The 21,482-nt window shown below is 38.2% G+C and overlaps 1 protein-coding gene across 3 annotated transcripts in view; it reads right to left on the bottom strand.

Moving 5' to 3' along the window:
- Nucleotides 1–3,671, bottom strand: part of LOC124777475 (anoctamin-10) — a 306,085-nt gene extending 302,414 nt beyond the window's left edge. For 2 of the 3 annotated variants that reach the window (XM_047252902.1, XM_047252903.1), the window contains exon 1: nt 3,515–3,671. The gene's annotated coding sequence lies outside the window, so the exon portion shown is untranslated. The remainder of the gene's footprint in view (nt 1–3,514) is intronic. The other variant, XM_047252904.1, reaches the window with a different exon arrangement.
- Between the last annotated feature and the right edge of the window lie 17,811 nt (nt 3,672–21,482).

The following is a 21,482-nucleotide window of genomic DNA, read 5'->3' as shown; positions in this document are numbered from 1 at the left end:
GGTCAGGTGTCCGCTACACACAGGAGGCGGCTACACGGGTAGCAGGGACTGTGTGGCGTGGACTGGGCGGTTATTTTAGGTTAGACAGTCTCGGGAAAGATCAAAAAGGGCTCCAGTCTCAAAGGGTACAGCGCAAAGAAACGATAAGAATCGACCAAGCAACAGGCGATATTGTAGTTGTAAATTGTCGTAGCTGTGTTGGAAAGGTACCAGAGCTTCAAGCGCTGATAGAAAGACTGAAACCGCTATAGGAACAGAAAGCTGGCTAAAGCCGGAGAAATTCTGCCGGAATTTTTTACAGAGGCGCAAACCGTGTTCAGAAAGGACAGATTAAATAAAATAGGTGATGGTGTGTTTGTGTCTGTTGGTAGTAGTTTATCTTGTAGTGAAGTTGAAATAGATAGTTCGCTGTGGGTAGAAGTTATACTCAACAGCCGTACCAAAATAATAATTGGTTCCTTCTACTGACCCCCCCCCCCCACCCCGATTCAGATGATATAATAGCTGAACGGTTCAAAGAAAACTTTAATCTCATTAAAAATAAGTACCCCACTCGTACAGTTATAATTGGTGGAGACTTCAATCTACCCTCGATTTGTTGGCGAAAATACATGTTCAAAGCCAGTGGTAGACAGAAAACATCTTCCGTTATTGCCCGCCGAAATGGCCGAGCGGTTCTAGGCGCTTCAGTTTGGAACCGAGCGACCGCTACGGTCGCAGGTTCGAATCTTGTATCGGGCATGGATGTTCGTGATGTCCTTAGGTTAGTTTGGTTTAAGTAGTTCTGAGTTTTAGGGGTCTTATGACCTCAGATGCTAAGTCCCATAGTGCTCAGAGCCATTTCTTCTTCCGAAACTGTACTAAGTGCTTTCTCTGAGAATTACTTTGAACAATTAGTAAATGGTTACGAAAACACACTTGACCTCCTAGCCACAAATAATCCTGATCTAATAGAGAGCGTCATGGTGGGTACAGGGATTAGTGAACACAAGGTCAGTAAATAATGCCAAAGGAAAAACAAACACTACAGACATATCCGTAGGAATTTCATATCTGCATTTTTCACAACGTCGATTACGAAGTTTCGAAACTTCTTGTTTGTAGTCTTCGTTAAAGCATGGACCAATTTACGGCGTTAAAGAAAAACATTCTGGTAACATCTTTTTTATGTAACTTCTGAGAAAATCCTTTCACCGAACCTGCTGCGTTAAATATGACTCTACAAAAAAACACTTAAAACTTACGAAATTACAAACGAAAAACATTATTTCGACGTGGATGATGAAACATTCAGATCGCCAAAGTATGCTTGCTATTTAAAAGCCTTGGTGCTAACTGTGTTACGACTAGTAGAAGCTATCCGATTGGCCGTGATGTAATTCGCTTAATTTATTGAAGAAATAATAGAAATCTTCATACATAACTTTTGAACAGCTTGAACTTTTATAGTTACCGAAGTTTCCGGCTAAACATCGATGACGTTTTCGACTACGAAATAGGAGAAAGACTTGCCACTGTTGAAATGCTACCACGTTCACTTGGTGTTACTACACTGGTTTCATCCCGCGGTATGCGGCTAAAAATCAACTGTTTTAAGTAGACTAACTCATAGGAAGAATTCTTAAAATGCTTCTGGTACCCACATATGCTGCGAACAGTACTTTTAGTCCTGCCATTTTTAATATAAATTATCAGCGACATTTACCACATACGACTGAAGAGTTTTAGAATAACTAAGTGCTTAATATATCACGGATTTGTTTAGTATATACGTCAACATTACTGGAGCAGTCTAAAATTCCCGTATGTATACAGCAGGTGGGGGATGAGGTGTACTGAATTCTATCTGCGCCCTGGGGGCAATGGACATACCACCCGTGAACATATTGTGAAGAGCCAGATACAAAACTATGGCTACAAGTGCGCGCGGGAAACATTTTTTCACCTTCCAAGAGAATGTACTATTAGTTTTTCTCCGTAAACAGTACTGCGGCTAGTGTTACGCAAATACAGACGTTGACAATACATAGTAACCAACTGAAACGCATACCCTCACAGCTCAGGTTTAGGAACAAATTTCGCGGCACGAGAAGGTTACTACTAAGAATTTTTTCCTCCCTTACAATGACGTTTACTAAATTTGGTACTTGACATGCGCTTCATGTAAAAGATGAAAATGTTAAAAATACCTAACTTAATACTTCAAATAACTCTCTTGTCGCATGGGCAGTACTACAGTAAAATGACTGGCAGAAATTAACTTTTGTTAACAATGTTAGACAAAAAGTATGTAGAAATTCAGATAAATCCCGAAAAAATAATAAAGCTAATAAGATGCAATTCTTTATTGATACTGTAGTTCCCATGGCCAAATTTAAAGCTTAAGCTATAGTGTGTCACGAAGTCCCCCTTCTGGAAAAAGAAATTCCCATTTTTTCCGCTCGATTGATGTTCAAAGACAAGCTGAGAGTCACTAGCATTTACAGGGGCCTGCGTTGAGTGAAATATCTTACAGTCGATCAGTTTATATTCTAGTGTTATACTTGGCCGGTATGCCGTTTGCTATAGGTGGTAATATTGTCTTTACTACCTCCGATTAGATTCTTTCGACGTGGGGTCAATAACGAAACAAATCGTCCGAAAAATATCTGACATTCAGTTCTGCTAAACCCGACAGCTCGGTGGATAACAAATCAGTTCTTACCTTACATGTACATGACAGATCGCCCACGCAAATGCGTTTGACGACAACCAGATTATGGATAGAATACTTATCAACTCAAAACTAAATTACGTTGGATGAACCTATCAAATGGTCAGTAAAAAGAAAAAGTTACATTCTAGGAATCAGTAACGTGTATTCGAAGCTCTTGACAGCTCCTAATGGTTGTTCGGGCTACACCGATGCGTTTTCAATGACGTGCGCCGGTGTAGCACGCTCGCTAATAAATATGGGAACTGCAGAGTTACATTCTCCACTCTAAACAGCTACAACATTCATATAAAACCTATGTATATCTATCGCAATTAATAGCCTTTTTAAATTCATTTTCATCATTAGCGATAGCATGTTACACTTGGCACAGGAAATAAGTTTTTCGTCCGCACACATTTGTGCTATACCGATAAATTCACTGATAATTCATATAGGGTAAAAACTCCCGAAAGTGTTTCAGATTTCGCATATTTTTCTGCCAGTGCAACTCACAATTTAGTCTACCTAAGTTGCTGTGACTTGATATTACATACGTTCCGTAGAACGCACGCTAAATTACTTCACAGTTCCGTTTAGGACATACATTTTACACAATAGTACAGTATTCACACTATTTTACTTTCACTACAGTATGGATAACGTTCCGCTTTCCACGTACACGCTTGTGAACTCAGCTGCTTGTGTGGCTATGACTAGTTCGCGTAGAAGTGCCGACACAGGATTGTTGTCACACTGACTCATCTCCCGTATTTGTGTTGTTCCCACTAAACTATGATATGCCAGTACTCGCGGACTTACCTCTGGATTCTGCTTGGTATCTGCTAAGTAAATACACATCCGTCCTCTTCGGCGTTTAATGATCACTGTTTGCGCGGCCGCAACATTGGAAATGTTACACGAACCTTGGATCGTAGCCACGACGTGTATAGTAACCAAGGATTTCAACCGCACTGTACATCGATGTCAATCGAGTTCTCGACCGACTTCAGAGATGGCAGCACGGGTAGCGTTGTATATATAGACGATTTAAGGTGATGCGAGATGACGCTCAGCTGTTGGGCTCAATGTTGTGTTTACGAAGCGGCATATTTGTGATACCTTTGCACGGCGCGTTACAAATATAGTTGCACAAGCAACAAGACGGAGTGAATGTTTATCGCATTAATACACTGAATTGGCACTATGAACGGTTTCTTTCAGAAGATGAAAGAAATTATAAAGAGAGATTTCGAGTATTTTATGATTTATCCTCTTTATCACTTTTGTAGTAGGTACAAACCGCTGTGCAAAAATGGTGAAGAGGATCAATAAAACAGCACAGGACAGTACAACACAATATTTGAAATACGTCAGCATAACTCCGTCCATCTTCTAATAACAACTCATTAAAGAGTGCCAATTCAACGTGTTAACGCTATGCAGCTACGTCCACTTTGATTTGTTGCATAAACAATGCCGTGCAAAAGTATTACAAATGCGCCTTATCAGACACAGGACATTAACGCCAACAGCTGATGACTACTGTAGCACCGGCGTTAAGAACAAGTTATGAACATAAAAGTACCGTACATCCCATTTTCTTAGAACAGTATGTAATGTGTATAATACATATACGTAGCATGTAATAATACTTGCTGAGAAAATAATACGGGGAATAATTTTGTATGTACGGTACTTAACGAAATGGACAAGATTAACTGGACATAACACCCAATTGTACAAATAGGAACTAGCATTACAAAATAAATTTTAATACATTTAACGGTGCAAAGCATTTGTAGCGTTACGTCATACCAACAGCCAACCAGATACGACCGGAACAGCTACAGAAAAGTCTACAGCTAGAAATGTGTAGACGCAGGAAAAGTCTTTGGGTTCAGGCGATTGGTTACTGATTACCCTACAACGATCAGCAACTTAACAGCGTCAAGTACATTGAGTTGTACTCAATCAGATGTTAGCATGTTTCGTTTTGGGCAGCTACCAAAAGTATATCAGGTGTTCAGTAATTTCTGGAATTTTTTGAAAAGATACTAGCTAATAATTAAGTACTCTCATAGAGCTCCCCATCCACGTTAAATTATACTTCATCGAGAAGACCTGAACTGTCATCATTATCACTCATCTGAAGACTATCAGATCCTTCATGAGTTTCTCTCTGGCTGAAGTTGCTTTCTGGCATTTTTAGAAATGGGCTTATTGGTTGTTTGATTTTGAGTGTCTGGTCAATTTCTGTCCTCTTACTTTTACATTCTAAAAGCTCCTGCTTCTCTGGGGTATCAGTAATAATTCCTGTCCTTGGTTGTTTTTTTTTTTTTTTTTTTTTTTTTTTTTTTTTTTTTTTTTTTCCCCCATGCTGAATTGTTGTCTTACAGGTTGTTGTTTTTGAGGACACATTTCCTTTGGCGATGCAAGTGACTTAAACTGTTTAAACAGTTACTAGTTGCAAGCAGACTTACAACTAGAGTAGTGATTGTGTTGTTCAGTGTCTGTTGTATCTGCCGTGTTAGTATCATTACGTCACACTTCCAACTACTGCACCTTTTGCACCATCATGTTGCCAAGATAACTAACCTTTGAAGGGTCTGTCCAGGTATGATGTATTGTTTTGCTGTTGCCAGAACTTTCATGCCATCTTGAATTGCAGTATTCACAGCTTTCTTCATTTCTTCAGCAGAAGTTAGACTGAAAGTAATTTTTCTCTCTCTGTAGTGAACCATTTTTGTTTTCTACATGTATGCTCACTGCGCTCTAGAAAAAACTGCTCGCTATGCCTCGTACCTAATCAGCACAGTTAAACACATTTATTCAGTCACAAACAGATGTTATAATTCTATGTTTCATGTGGTATGAAGAGACAGTACCCATGATAACTTATTACCTTTTCAGTATTTGGTTTCTACCAAACTAAGAGTACAAATCCTTACTACAGACATGGAAAAATTTGTAGAGAAAGATAATAAACCATAAGAGTCACAATTTCAATACTCTAGCATCATTCAGGCATCTAGTTTTTAACAGTCTTCTAAATGTTCAGAATTTGTAGGCTGCATATGCAAATCTATGATGCCATCCTGACAGTCATATATTTTATATAATCAATTAATCACTGTGCCCCAGTATCCTCCAAGCATTTAGGTCAATAAAATTCGTAGAGCCCTAGATTGTCAAACAGGTTTCCTGTGTAAAAAGATATGCCCTCAAAGCAGCCTGCAATGCTGCTCGTTGGATCAGGGTGTTGGGCTAACACACATTCACGTGAATCTTGAACGTATATAAGATCATTTTGGACTTTGTTTATTGTGTAAAGCAGTTCTTGGAAGTTGCATTAATACTTATCAGAGACCAAATTTTATAAATTATTTATGCTTCCTGACCAAGATAGGTTTGAAACTTCCTGGCAGATTAAAACTGTGTGCCGGACCAAGACTCAAACTGGGGTCCCGAGTTCGAGTCTCGGCACGGCACGCAGTTTTAATCTGCCAGGAAGTTTCATATCAACGCACACTCTGTTGGAGAGTGAAAATCTCATTCTGGAAACATAGGTTTGATTCCGTAGATATATTAAATAGCTGTAGTTTCCCCGTATTTTGCTAGCTTAATATCTACCTGAGAACACTGATATTTAGCATAGAAATAGACAAATAGTCATCTGTGTGCTGGGAGATTATAGGACTGTTTACAAAGAGCATTTTTATTCAAACTTCAGTGCTCGAATCTAAACGATTTGAGAAGTGACTAACCAGGTAATTTTTGATCTACTACTGAATTTGTCATTGAGATTCACACCCTTGTGTTTTATATCAGCGGGAAACTTGTTGAAGACCTTTCACAAAAGAATAGAGAACTCCATTGTGAATCCTAAATCAAGCAGCAAAGACTTGATGAAAATTATTTTACTGCCTTTTATTGCGTTGCATTGAAACTGATTTTTGCTATGGGAAACAAATGAAGTTAAGGAATATATTTACAGGGAAGAGAGCATAAAAATACCAAGACATTTATAGAAGCCTTACAAGAAAAGTGACTAATTTATAAAGTGCTGTTACTGGTGACACTTGCTGAATAAGTACTTTATTTACATTAACTCACTGGTTTTCCAAATCACCACAGTGAGAGAGATATCTAAGTGTGAAACATATGAACTGAGGCTACAGACCAGTTTATCTGAGTTATGCCCTCACTTTATCTTGTTTGCATCTGCATCCCCAATTATATATAAATATATATAATTTTATGAATATTATCTGTGCTGATGCTGATTTGGTTTGGGCTCCTGATCACTATGTTTATATGTCAGGAAATGTTACAGTGTTTGAAAAAACGTTCAGACTCATTGTAAGATCATTTTTGTAAGTGAAGAACATTAGCAGAGCCGGTATCTAACACTGTGAAACTTCACATTTTATGAATCTTTTTAATTCTTGTGATACAGTTTTTCCGTGTGACCTTCAGCTTTTGGTTTTGTAGATCCTCTATCCATTCAAGAGGAATACCAGTAATGACATAACATTTTACTTTTTAAATCAGAATTTTGTGTTCCGTACATACAAAGGACTCGGCTAAATCACAAAACATTGTTAGACAAGAAATTAAAATCAATATTGAATGTTAGAAGGGAGCCAGGAAAAGTAACCACTGGGGTAGGTAGTATTACTATTAAAGAGAATGAGATCATCCTAACCAACAGTACACAAGTAGCTAACGTATTGAACAATTGTTTCTTAAGTGTAGGAGAAAAAATTGGCGAGAGCAGTTCAAAAGAAAAAGCCAGGCAGTACATGGAAGAGTATGTTTTGAAAAAAATTAGTCAGATTAAGCTTCACCGAACAACCTTTTGTGAAATAAGTCAAATTATTAAATCGTTGAAAAATACATGTTCTGTTTGAGTAGATGACATCTCTAATAAGATATTAAAATAATGTGGAGCAATTACAGCTGATGTTCTGAGTCACATGTGTAATGCATCACTAGGTCAGTGTATTTTCCCAGACAGGTGAAAATATGCCATTTTCATGCCTCTCTACAAAAAGGGGGACACCACAGATGTCAATAATTATCAGACAGTACCCCTGCTTACAGCATTTTCAAAAATCTTCGAGAAAGTAATGTACTCAAGAGTGGTTAGCCAAAGATACTTAGTAAATCACAGTTCAGATTTCAGAAATACTATTCCACTGAGACAGCAATATACAAGTTGACTGTTCACATAATAGAGTCCTTGAATAGTAAAATGTCACCAATAGGAATTTTCTGTGACTTGTCCAAAGCATTTGACTGTGTGGACCATGACATTATGTTACAGAAATTACAGTTCTATGGTATAAATGGAATAGCATATGAGTGGTTTAAGTCATACTTACAGAACACGAAGCAAAAAGTTTCCTTACAAGGGATCAAGTGATTAGAATAAGTTTGCCACTTCATCTAACTGGGGTGAAATTACATTAGGTGTTCCACAGGGTTCAATCATGGGTCCCCTTCTGTTCTTGAAGTATGTGAACGACCTGTCTTCCTATCTGAAGCAGGAAGCTGAACTGACACTGTTTGCTGATGATACAAGCATCATTATTAATCCAGTAAAAGAAACTCCAATTGAAATGATACAAATAATGTCTTTGGAAAAGTCATTAATTGGTTTTCTGCGAATGGACTTGCTCTAAACTTCGAAAAAAATACAGTACATCCAATTTTCTGCTGCAAAAAGTACAGTTCCTTCAATAAATATAACACATCAACAGAAGTCAGTAGACAGGGTAGAGCATACCAAGTTTTTGGGAGTACATATAGATGAGAATCTTAATTGGTAAATTTGTATGTTGGATCTACTAAAGCAACTAGGTTCAGCAACTTTTGCAATCAGAATAATTGTCAATTTTGAGAATATAGAAATTAATAAGCTAACATACTTTAGTTACTCATGTAACTAATGAGGAGGTATTGAATAGGATTGGGGAGAAGAGAAGTTTGTGGCATAACTTGACTAGAAGAAGGGATCGGTTGGTAGGACATGTTTTGAGGCATCAAGGAATCACAAATTTAGCATTGGAGGGCAGCGTGGAGGGTAAAAATCGTAGAGGGAGACCAAGAGATGAATACACTAAGCAGATTGAGAAGGATGTAGGTTGCAGTAAGTACTGGGAGATGAAGAAGCTTGCACAGGATAGAGTAGCATGGAGAGCTGCATCAAACCAGTCTCAGAACTGAAGACCACAACAACAACAACATACTTTGCATACTTTCACTCTCTGATGTCATATGGAATAATATTTCGAGGTAACTCGTCATTTAGACAAAAAGTATTCACTGCTCAAAAGAAAGCGGTTAGAATAATGTGTGGGGTTCATATTCACACACCTTGTAGGCATCTTTTTAAAAGATTGGGGATTCTTACAACAGCCTCACAGTACATTTACTCACTAATGAAATTTGTTCTTAATAATATGGATCAGTTTAAAAACAACAGTGACATTCATGATTGTAATACCAGAAAAAAAGACAGACTTACACTATCCTTTACTCAACCTATCTTTGGCACAGAAAGGGGTAAAGTATGCTGCTATAAAATTTTTTGACAAATTATCAGTTGAAATAAAATGTCTGACAGACAGCAGTAATAGCTTCAAAAATAAACTGAAGTAGTATCTCCTTGACAACTCCTTCTATACCATAGATGAAGTCTTGAATAGGAATAAATAAATCTTTTACCACATCATAATGGCTACCGTACCATGTGATTGATCAATGGAACATGCAGCCAACTAACTAACTAACTATATCTATATACATACTCTGCAAGGCATCACATGCTGCATGGTGGAGCATACCTTGTACAGCTGCTAGTCTTTCCCTTTCCTGGTCCATTTGCAAATAGGGTGAGGGCTGAACAACTGTCTGTCTGCTCTCATAGAAGCTCTGGTTTCTTTAACATGGTCTTTGTGGTTCTTAAACAAGCTGTACGTTGGTGGCAATGGGATTGTCCTGCTGTCTATCACAAATGGCAGTTCCCTAAACGTTCTCAATAATGTTCCTTGAAAAGACTGTCATCTTCCATCTAGGTATTCCCATATGGGCTTTGTACACTCATGTGTTAATAAATCTGCTGGTGACAAATCATAGCAGCAAGCCTTTTAATTGCTTCAGTGTCTTCATTCAATCTGACCTGGTGGAGAAACCACACATTTGAGCTGTACTCAAGAATGTATCACACAAGTGTTCTATAAATGGTGTAACACACCTCTTACTATGATGTAACAAATAATTCATGTTCAGATTATTTTGACATATCTTCACTTATAATTATTGTGTCACTTACCGCACAATGTAAAGGTGACATGTACACTTTAGATATTTCCTAATCTAATACTTATTGTGTTATTAATGGCTTCATTGTCTTTTTCAAAGATTATAAATCTTGCTTCATGTTTTGACTTAAAAAGAAGCCATAATTATCTTTATAAACCAAAGTGGATCATGCTGGTGGCATCAGTTATTACATCTTTTTAGCACAGATTTATTTTTAGTTCACTTCTGTGATTTGTTTTCAAAATAATGTTCTAAACAACAATACATTTCATCTTCACAACAGTTACATTAGAGCAGTATAGAAAATAATCACCCAGATGCCTCCTACCAACCCCTAAAACTAACTGCTGCGAACTGCTTCTACACCGAGCAATGCTTTCTTGTACAATTGTTACAGTAGAATTTATTGTAAAATTTATCAGTATAAACAAGGTAGACAGTAATAAGATTCACACAATTAGTAAGCTAATTACTGGATTAATCTTTCTGTAGATAGTATGCAAAAATTATAAAAGTTAAAGAAAATGTTATTACTAGTTGTAATTTAAGTTTTATATAAATTTCATTTTCCAATTATTATTTAGCAAAATTGTCTAGTTTATAACAAATGAATGCAGAAGCTCAAATTTACATTACTCAGATTAGATTAGATTAGATTAGATTAATACTAGTTCCATGGATCATGAATACAATATTTCGTAATGATGTGGAACGAGTCAAATTTTCCAATACATGACATAATTAAGTTAATTTAACAATATACTTAAGTTAATATAACAACTTTTTTATTTTTTGTGTTTTTTATTATTTTTTTGTGTTTTTTATTTTTTTTATAATTTTTTCTTTTTTTTCTTTTTTTTCTTAATTTATATCTAAAAATTTCTCTGTGGAGTAGAAGGAGTGGGGATCTGTATATAGTTCCAATTAAAAGTGAACTATTTTTCAGCATTAATCCATAAGTATGCATTTCTGTGTGCTGATCACAACAAAATCTACTTGTCTCAGTGTCTTTGAAATTGTATTCTGTGTTAATGTATGTAACAACTCTTCCTTTTTCTATGTTATTTCTACATGAGTAAGCTGCAATAGTGTAATCTTTTATATGTAACTTATCCAACCCTGTGGTTATGTGGTCCTCAAGACAGGCACATGATGTCTATCTTTTCAGTGCTCTCTGAATTTTCCAAACAGACAAGAAGCTCTTCTACCTTACTACTCAATCATCTAATATTTTCAGAATGAAATTTTCACTCTGCAGTGAAGTGTGTGCTGATGTGAAACTTCCTGGCAGATCAAAACTGTGTGCCAGACCGAAACTTGAACTCGGGATTGAGCTACCCAAGCAGTGCCCTCACAGGTTTACTTCTGCCAGTACCTCACCTTCTACAAGGGCTATTCAGAAAGTAGGGAACGTTTCCATCTGATGCCGCTAGGTGCACGTTGATCGCATATATTTTGGTATGTGCATGCTCAGCAGCTCAGTCGGCATCCATCCGTGACAGTGGGAACGTCTCTGTGCATCTGGTTTTTTCGATATTCGAATTTGAAATGTGTGCTGCAATCAAAAATCCTGCCAGTTGTGAGGTGCAGTCTGTGATATGGTTTTTGTTGGCAAAAATCCTAAAACCTATAGAAATGTATCATGAACTGTGTGAAGTGTACAGATCAATGTAATGAGTGCATGTTCTGTCCAGAAATGGTGCATTTGGTTTAAAAATGGGTGAACCAACATTCATGATGAAGAGAAAAGTGGACGCCCGAGCATTGTGATTGACGATCTTGTTGCAAAAGTTGATGAAACGACTCGTGAAAACCGTCGCTACACATTAACGGAGCTTTCACTTTCTTTTCCACAAGTTTCATGGCTTTGTTGTTTGAAATTGTCACTCAAAAGCTAGGCTACCACAAATTTTATGCACAGTGGGTGTCCAAAATGCTTACAAAGCACCATAAAGAACAGTGAATGGGGGCAACGTTGACATTTCTGGAGGCCTACCACAAACATGGTGATTCGCTACTGGATTGAATCATAACTGGTGATGAGACTTGGGTGAAACACGTCAATTGCAAGACAAAATTACAGTCCATGGAGTGGGGGCACACAAGGTGGAAGTTGATGGTGACAGTGTTTTGGGATAGGCTAGGTGTGCTTCTTATTGATATTCTTGAACATAAATTCTGCCCAGTACTGTCAAACTTTGCACAGCCCTAGAAGAGCAGTTCAAAACAAACGCTGAGGAACACTGATGTCCTAAATTTTGTTTTCGCACAACATTGCCCGACCTCACATGGCAAACTGCACTAAAGAACTCCTTAATTCATTCAAATGGGAAATTTTCCCTCATCTGCCCTACAGCCCCAATTTTGCACCAAGCAACTTCCACTTGTTTCCCAAGGTGAAGAAATGGCTTGCAACACAGCACTTTGATGACGACACGGAACTCCAGGCAGGCGTGACTCACTGGCCGAAGTCTCAGGCGGCAGAATATTATGACGAAGGTCTTTCAAATCTTGTCCACCGCTATGATAAGTGCCTCATTGTGTTTGGTGACTATATGGAAATTTAGCATGTCAGTTTCTCTTTCAGATGTATATAATAAAATGTATTTCTTGTACTTAGTGTTTTTTAATTACAAAATGTTCTGTACTTTCTGAATAGCTCTCATACCCTGCAAACTTCACAGATGTTGTTCTGTGAAACTTGGAAGACTACCACTCTTGGAAGAAAGGATATTGTGAAGACATGTCATAGTCACAACAGGGGGATGTTCCCAGAATGAATTTTTTAATTCTGCACCAATATCTGTTCTTCTGGAACTGATAGTCCTGCAAGAGGTACATGAGATCTTATGTGAAGTATGGAAGGCAGAAGATGAGGTACAGGCAGAAATAAAGTTGTGACAACAGGTCATGAGTTGGACTTGGGTAGCTCAGTTAGAAAAGCACTCTCTGGCAAAAGGAAAAGGCCCTGAATTAGAGTATGGGTCTGGCATACAGTTTTAACCCGCCAGGAAGTTTCATACCAGTGCACACTCTGCTGCAAGACGATAATTTCATCCTGTCTTTAAATATTTATTTATATGTTTATTAACATTACAGAGTGATCCACTGCCTTAGTAACTATGGTGGGTTGTTTGCTACTAAAAATTAGTAACAAACTGTGGGGACAGACTCTTCATATTCTCTCAGTGCAGTTATTTTTCTTGTCCTTTACATAATTACATTGCTTATTTATATATTTGTGTCAGAAGCATTTACAATATATAACATAATGTACAATATTTACATGTCATGTGTATATATATTTACAAGACAATTATTTACACTTTTGCTACCCAGAAGTTAGCAACCTCTATTGCGTTGCATGTAGCAGGTCTTCTGTTGTGCATGTTGCTGGTCATTGGGTACACTGGAGCAGGTGGAAGGTCGTCTGCATTGCTCCACACTCACAGAGTGGCAGCTCCTTTAGGAAACCCCATTTAGTGAGATTGCTCTTACATTTCATGACACCCGAGCATAGTCTGTTGAGGGATTTCCATGTATTCCAATTCTCTGTGTAGCCGGGTGGTAGTCTTTCGCTTGGTGTAATCCATCCCACAGTACTGGTAAGCCTTGCACACCATAGTTCGATTCGGCATTGCTATGGTGCCCCAACTAGAGCCTCGGTAGATCTGAGGAAGCTCTTTCTGGATTTTAGTCATGGATTTGCTGGTTGATAGCCATATAGGGGGTGAGATTCAGAAGTTTCTGATTTTTTTCTTCTCACTTTTTGCTGCTACCTCTTGGCAGATGTCAGGGGCTGCAATTCCCAAGAGGCTGTACAGTTTATCCAGAGGAGTAGTCTTGAGGCACCCAGTGATGATATGACAAGTATCATTAAGAGCGACATCTACTGTTTTGGCATGGCAAGAATTGAACCACACTGGGCTTGCGTATTCTCCGGCAGAGTAACACAATGCAAGGGAAGAGGTTCTCACAGTGTTGACGTGTGCTCCCCAGGCTGCGCCTGTTAGCTTTCTGATTATATTGTTCCTGGCTGCCACTTTTTGCTTGGTATTTAGGCAGTACCTCTTATATGTTAATGCACGGTCAAGGGTGACCCCTAGGTATTAGGGATACGTACAGTGTTCTAGTGATGTTTCTTCCCAGGTGATTTTGAGGGCTCTGGCTGCCTGCTGGTTTTTAAAAAAATGTGATACATAAAGGACATTTTTGGAAAGGAAAAAATGTTTACTGTATCCTTAAGAAGAAATATTAGAAGAAAAGAAATATTTAGATAGTAAAAGAGGTCCCTTTACCTGGCTATTTCAAGTGGGAGGACTTCAGTAAACACTGCGAGCATATCTTACCTGAGTTAGGTATTCTACTTTGGTTACTACTGTATGTATGTATCTTGTGAGATTAACTCTACATGGTTTGTGTAAGAGGTTTAACAGTACTTTTTTTTACTGCAATTACTTCCTCCATTTGCCCATGCTGTAAGTAGGAGAGGAGCCTTGGAAATGTGACCTGGAGACTCATCTCCCCAAAAGGCACTTATTATCTATGTTGTGTGATTGGGTATGTGTAGCTAATCTTATGATACTACTTATATATTTTTATGTACAATATTATAGAATTCATATGTTTTACAGTTTGCATGTTATACAGCATACATTTTTGAAAATAATGAGCCAAAAACTAAAGATTTGTTGTTTTACTTTGTACAGGAAAATTTGTTGTTTTATTTCTTATTGGTAACTTACTTCTAAGGAAGTGTACCATACCATGACTTGGGTCAATATATGTGAGTGCAAGCTTTCTCGGCAAATTTCATATATGAAGTCTTCACGGGTTGTCGGCCGAGTAGCGTCATCGTCTCATAGAAACATTCTGATGGAATGCATCTCCATCATGGAATGCGTCTCCATCATCTTCGCCTGAAGCTGATGGAGACGCATTCCATTGAAACATTGCTATGACACGACGATGTTACTCAGCTGACAACCCGTGAAGACTTCATATTTGGGTCAATATGTCTGAGCCTCAAACATTTCTAGATGCTTGGGAAGAAGAAGGCCCAATGACCCTTGTCAGATGTTTCCCATTCTTTTTTATCATGTCTCAGCCTTCCAGAGATTTAATTGGCATTCTTCTGTAATATGCTCCTCTGTTATCTCATGTGTCTTGTCCAGCCTTCACTGTTCAAGCCAGTATGCCTCTGTTCTGTGTCTAATGGTTATATCAGTGAGGTATGTTGCAAGTACAATTCATAGGATTTCCATGGACATGGGCCAAATGCCCTTGACATCTTTGTTCATGCCTCTCAGTGGTTTTGTGGACCATGATTGACAACCATTTTGCCCAGGTACTTGCTGCACAACACATACTAGACTCAAAGAGGGCTGTGTGATACATTCTTACTGTCTCCAATGGTAGTCTGTAGTGAGCTGAGTTTAGCATGGCAAGTTTGTGCATTAGTCTTGTCACTTTCTCAATTTTAAGTCTTATGTGCTCGTTGAATGTTGCTATTTTTCTCTGTATGTTAGTGTTGTTCAGTCTAATAGTGGGGTTTCCCTGAAGTGATCAATAAATATACTGCCTTGTTTGCTGAAATCATGATCTTGTTGCGGCTGCACCTGTTACTTACATTTAAAGGAGTTGTGTAGCCTTGCTATCAGGTTGCCCTCTCGAGTTTGCAGTTATACTACTAGCAAGTCACCACTGTAGGCGACTATATCCTTAACCCAGTCATCTTCATCCAGATTGCTTAGGAGTGGTTGTATGCCAATACTGCAGAAAGCTGGCCTGCATATTGAGTCTTGTGGGCATCCTTTAGTTATTTTCTTGCCTGTCTTTACAGTAGTCGAGTAAGTTCATGTATAGAACTGTTGGTATCTGCATTTCTTGTAGCCATGTGAAAAAGGCAAGCCACCAGTGACTGTTGAAGGCACGAGCTATGTCTACTGCTATTGCTGCTGTGTATTTTTCTCGTGTGCCCTATATTATTTCCAGCATGGGCTTAATTACATGGTCTATGGAGCTTTCAGGTCTAAAGCTGTACTGACATGTACTAAGGCCAAAGAGCCTCCTGTGAGACTGTAACTGATTACAGAGTAGCCCCTTCTATACCTTAATCATAGTTTTCAACAGGCAGATGGCCCTACAAGTCTTTGGGTCTGTTTAGCCCTGAGCCTCGGGTTTTTGATGATTACTGCATTTGCAGTTTTCCGCATGGTAGGGGCCCTGTCCTGCAGCAATGCTTCATTCAGTAACTCTGTTAGAAAAAAGATGATCTGTGCAACTGTATTTTTCGTTGTTTCTGAGTGTATACCGTCGGGACTGGTGGTATTCTTATTGTGTAATTGTTTAATTGCTAACACTACCTTATCTTGGGCAAATGGGACAGCAATGAGGCCATCTCTGTAGATGTCATCCATTTGTCTTCATAAGTCTGTGTGGTGTTGTTGATTATTCATCTTTTGGTCATCATGGAGAAGCTTGTTCACTATGTACTCGGCTGAACATTCTGCCCCTTGCAGTAGTACCATCTGTGCACATAAGCGATGACAGTACTGTTAGCATCTTTACCTTGTCTGTTTGAAATTTGAATGATTCACTCCCTATATTGTTTTGTAGCTGAGTTTTGATGAAATTGTTCCAGTGATCCTGTCTTGTCTTTTATAGTTCATTTTTATAGTTTTGCTTTGCATAGCAGTATAGTTCTAGTCTTACTTCTCTCTTTTGTGGTGTTTTTGATTTTTGGTGATGTTTCCTTTCTACTGTAGCATCTTTCCTTAGTTTTGTTAACTTAGTGGACCAGGTGAGTTTCTGTTGCAGTGCATGGTTGCTCATTGGGATAGCTAATTGTGCTTTTTGATGCAGGTGTCTCAGAAAGTATGCTTTATAGTCTATGCTACCAGTGGCTGAATGGAGAGAAAATTCTTCAACCATGTCCCTTAAGTTATGCCAGTCACTCTTGTTTAGAAGAAGTCACTGTTTTTGTTGATAAGAAGTTCATATGTTCACGTTTGCATAAGTGTCTGTGTGGATGACTATGGTATTATAGTCACTTTGTGTGTCATTTTCTAGTACTTCCAATTTGTTGACATGTATCATGGTCTTTGCATTTGCTAGTGAGATGTCAATATTGCTGGTTCCTCCTGCATTTTTGCAGTATGTAGATGTTTGTTCTGCTTTGTTTAGAACGAAGAGGCTGCATTCATTTATTGTGTCAACTACAGTTTGTCCCGAACTATCAGTTTAATAAGTCATAGCTGCAAAATACTAACGTGAATTCTTTACACACGAATGGAAAAACTGGTAGAAGCCAACCTCGGGGAAGATCAGTTTGGATTCCGCAGAAATGTTGGAACACGTGAGGCAATACTAACCCTATGACTTATCTTAGAAAATAGATTAAGGAAAGGCAAACCTACGTTTCTAGCATTTGTAGACTTAGAGAAAGCTTTCGACAATGTTGACTGGAATACTCTCTTTCATATTCTAAAGATGGCAGGGGTAAAATACAGGGAGCGAAAGGCTATTTACAATTTGTACAGAAACCAGATGGCAGTTATAAGAGTCGAGGGGCATGAAAGGGAAGCAGCGGTTGGGAAGGGAGTGAGACAGGGTTGTAGCCTGTCCCCGATGTTATTCAATCTGTATATTGAGCAAGCAGTAAAGGAAACAAAAGAAAAATTCAGAGTAGGTATTAAAATCCATGGAGAAGAAATAAAAATGTTGAGGTTCGCTGATGACATTGTAATTCTGTCAGAGACAGCAAAGGACTTGGAAGAGCAGTTGAATGGAATGGACAGTGTCTTGAAAGGGGGATATAAGATGAACATCAACAAAAGCAAAACGAGGATAATGGAATGTAGGCGAATTAAGTCGGTTGATGCTGAGGGAATTAGATTAGGAAATGAGACACTTAAAGTAATAAAGGAGTTTTGCTATTTGGGGAGCAAAATAACTGATGATGGTCGAAGTAGAGAAGATATAAAATGTAGACTGGGAATGGCAAGGAAAGCAATTCTGAAGAAGAGAAATTTGTTAACATCGAGTATAGATTTAAGTGCCAGGAAGTCGTTTCTGAAAGTATTTGTATGGAGTGTAGCCATGTATGGAAGTGAAACATGGACTATAAATAGTTTGGACAAGAAGAGAATAGAAGCTTTTGAAATGTGGTGCTACAGAAGAATGCTGAAGATTAGATGGGTAGATCACGTAACTAATGAGGAGGTATTGAATAGAACTGGGGAGAAGAGGAGTTTGTGGCACAACTTGACAAGAAGAAGGGACAGGTTGGTAGGACATGTTCTGAGGGATCAAGGGATCACAAATTTAGCATTGGAGGGCAGCGTGGTGGGTAAAAATCGTAGAGGGAGACCAAGAGATGAATACACTAAGCAGATTCAGAAGGATGTAGGTTGCAGTAAGTACTGGGAGATGAAGAAGCTTGCACAGGATAGAGTAGTATGGAGAGCTGCATCAAACCAGTCTCAGGACTGAAGACAACAACAACAACAATTTGTCCACTATTGTCTGTTCTGCTTGCACGCCATAGTGTTGACCTTGCATTGATGTCACCAAGAATGGTAGTCTTTTGCCCTAAAAAAGTACGCTTTTTCTCTTATTTGATCAGCAGAAGGCTCTATTTCATAGGAACACTGTGCATACATGAATGTGATAATCCAAGATTCTCGTCCATGAATAACTTCAGCTGTGGGTTCAGAGTTGTGTTATTTTTGTGATAGTGTAATTTAAATTCACTATTACAGTTGCAGACTTGGCATTTTGATCCCAGTAATTGTTATGAGATGTTTGGGAAGGCCTGGAAGTTTCCTGCCATACATATTCAGCTCTTCGTGCAGATTATATCTGTCTGTACTTCATTCAGAAGTCTGCCCAGTTCTACTGCAACCAAAATGCTCCTACAGCAGTTTCATTGTAAGATCTTGCCAAGTTGGGGTATCTATTGAAGGCATAGCACTTAGATGTTGTCCCTTTAGAGTCATAACAAACACACCCATTCACCATCATGAAATCCTTATAAACTTTATGTATATTTAAACCCTCACCTCTGCATGTGGCGGCTTGCGCTAAGTGTCTGCAGAGCTAATGGTGGACGATTGGCAGGTTCTGTATCTTAAGTATCATTCCGTCTGCATGTTTCATTGCCGGAAAACATATTTTTTCCCCTTCCAGGTGACTGAGGCATAACATCTGACATAAAGCAGTCTGAAAAATGTCCCTATTTTCTAACCTACCTATGTGTAAATAACTCTCAAAATCATTATAATCAGTTATGTTGTTCTTTTGTTGTTTGGGGTTTCTGTCTGTGTCCTGTGATACATCCTGATGTGTGTCTTCCTCTTTGTTAGTGTATCCTGGGAATCGTGTGTGCATAAAGTATTTGTAACTGTATTGTTAGATAGCTAATTTGTATTTTGCATTAGGCTTCTGCTATATACGTAATGGAAACACTGTTTGCCCTCCTCATTATTATGTAGCAATTGAGTGTTTCCTTTGTGACTACTTCCTTGCATGCTTGTGCTGTGTGTGTTACCACCATATAAATCATGCAGGCTTTATGTATGGTCTGCATTTGATAGAGTCATGTTCTGAATGCAATTTAAATGAGGGTGTTGTGACCTAGTGAACTGTTTACAGAGGTTGTATCTTTAAATGTTTACTGGTGTAATGTCCTTTAATAGTCATGCCTCCCCCAGAATCACCAGTCTGTGCCTAGCTGGCAGGATGCTAACTTCTTCGTGTTGATTTAAGCTGATATATGAAAATCAGTGACAGGCCAGCACTCAGGTAATGTACCTATGTCAGTTAGAGGAACAGTCCCAGGCTAATTATCCAACAATTAACATATCCTGTGAAAATCCATACCTTAGCATCATCTGTGATGTGTCCATGTATCACTAATATTTACTGGACATTGTGATTAATTTTGGTGTTCTTACGACAGTGCATATTTAATTTCACGGTTTTGCCATTGTACATTGTGCCACTGTGACTCTGAATAATGGTTGGATTGGTTCTCTTCCAGGCATGTTTATAAATTAAGAGATGCCTGTCCCTTTACCTGTATAAACTGTGATTTGTATACTGGAACTGGTCATAAATAATGCTATAATGTGAACAAAGTGAGAGGAGCCAAGTATAAATTTAACTATTGTGTGGTCGTCATCATTTGATACTATCCTTCATAGTATCATTTTCCAGATTATAATTTCAGTACATCAAGATCTGAGACTTCAAGATATATAAAACTGAATGCAACATCAACGGTAGGTAACGTGCACATCACAACTGTTCATCAAAAACAACTCTAAAGATTACTAAATAATTATAATGTAGGACTGATTTCAAATTACGATGGCTGGCATGCATAAGAATTAAAGTTCAGCCAATTTGATTATTATTTTCAGACATATGCGCAATATGTGAAGAATTGTAGAACCAGTATGACTTAACGAGTCACTAAAGTTAAATTTTCAGCAAGTTCCCTTGGAGGAACCAAAGTACTGACTAATTTTTATAAGTCCCAACAATTTTTTGAGAATAGAGCATAGCAACACTCTGAGCACTCAATTCCTTCAAAAGTAGTGTTGTGAGATGCTCATCATGCATCAAACACCAAGACCCTCTGGAAGTTCTAATCCTAAATCACTTCCCATGATGACACCAACATGGTTAAACTGTCACTGAAGCAGACACAAACATCTTGCACAAATGCATCCCATACAGTCCCCTCCCTCACACTCATGTCTAGGGATTTATACCCTTCATCCTCACAGTGGGTCTCCAGCCATCACTGTGCTAGTTCACTAGGCTTGAAACGTTAATGTCTTTTGAACAACACATGATATTTACAAATTATTTGCATCATGAAATACATACTTCCTGAGTAAACTGACACTAAACACTGTATTTTGAACTTAAATATTCTATGACTTATTGTGATTTCTAGCACTTGCATGAAGTATAAATCTTTGAACAGCTAAAGTATTATGCTGATACACCAAGTGAGGCATCTTCTTTTTCAGAAAAATCCCCCTCTTTCTAATTATGGACTCAGAATTGATATAGCACCTCTGGTTTTCACATAACTTAAGGTATTAATAATATGCATTTAGCATTTATTTGCTGGATTAAAGGAACAGCATTGTCTAATTTTGATCTTGTTTACATAGAAGCATAGATATTTACATTTCTTATTATACGTGGGTCTTAATGATGCTGCAGGCCACTGTATGTAACATTCTGTCAGTCACAATTTCTAAAAGTAAAAATCAAATAATGTAATTAATGGTAATTAGTAACAGTCTCCTGCCAACCAAACGAACTTGTGAATTATCTAAGTGACTCCCTCCCCCGTGCAGGTACATTGTGCTGGCTGAACAGACAATTGTATTACTACAGGTGGACTGGAGCGAATGGGTGTGTCAGGTGAGGTGGACAGGGG

The sequence above is a fragment of the Schistocerca piceifrons genome, chromosome 2 (assembly GCF_021461385.2).
Source record: "Schistocerca piceifrons isolate TAMUIC-IGC-003096 chromosome 2, iqSchPice1.1, whole genome shotgun sequence".
Taxonomy (NCBI): domain Eukaryota; kingdom Metazoa; phylum Arthropoda; class Insecta; order Orthoptera; family Acrididae; genus Schistocerca; species Schistocerca piceifrons.
Note: the sequence above shows the minus strand (reverse complement) of the source record. Positions and strands in the feature narration are given on the sequence as shown.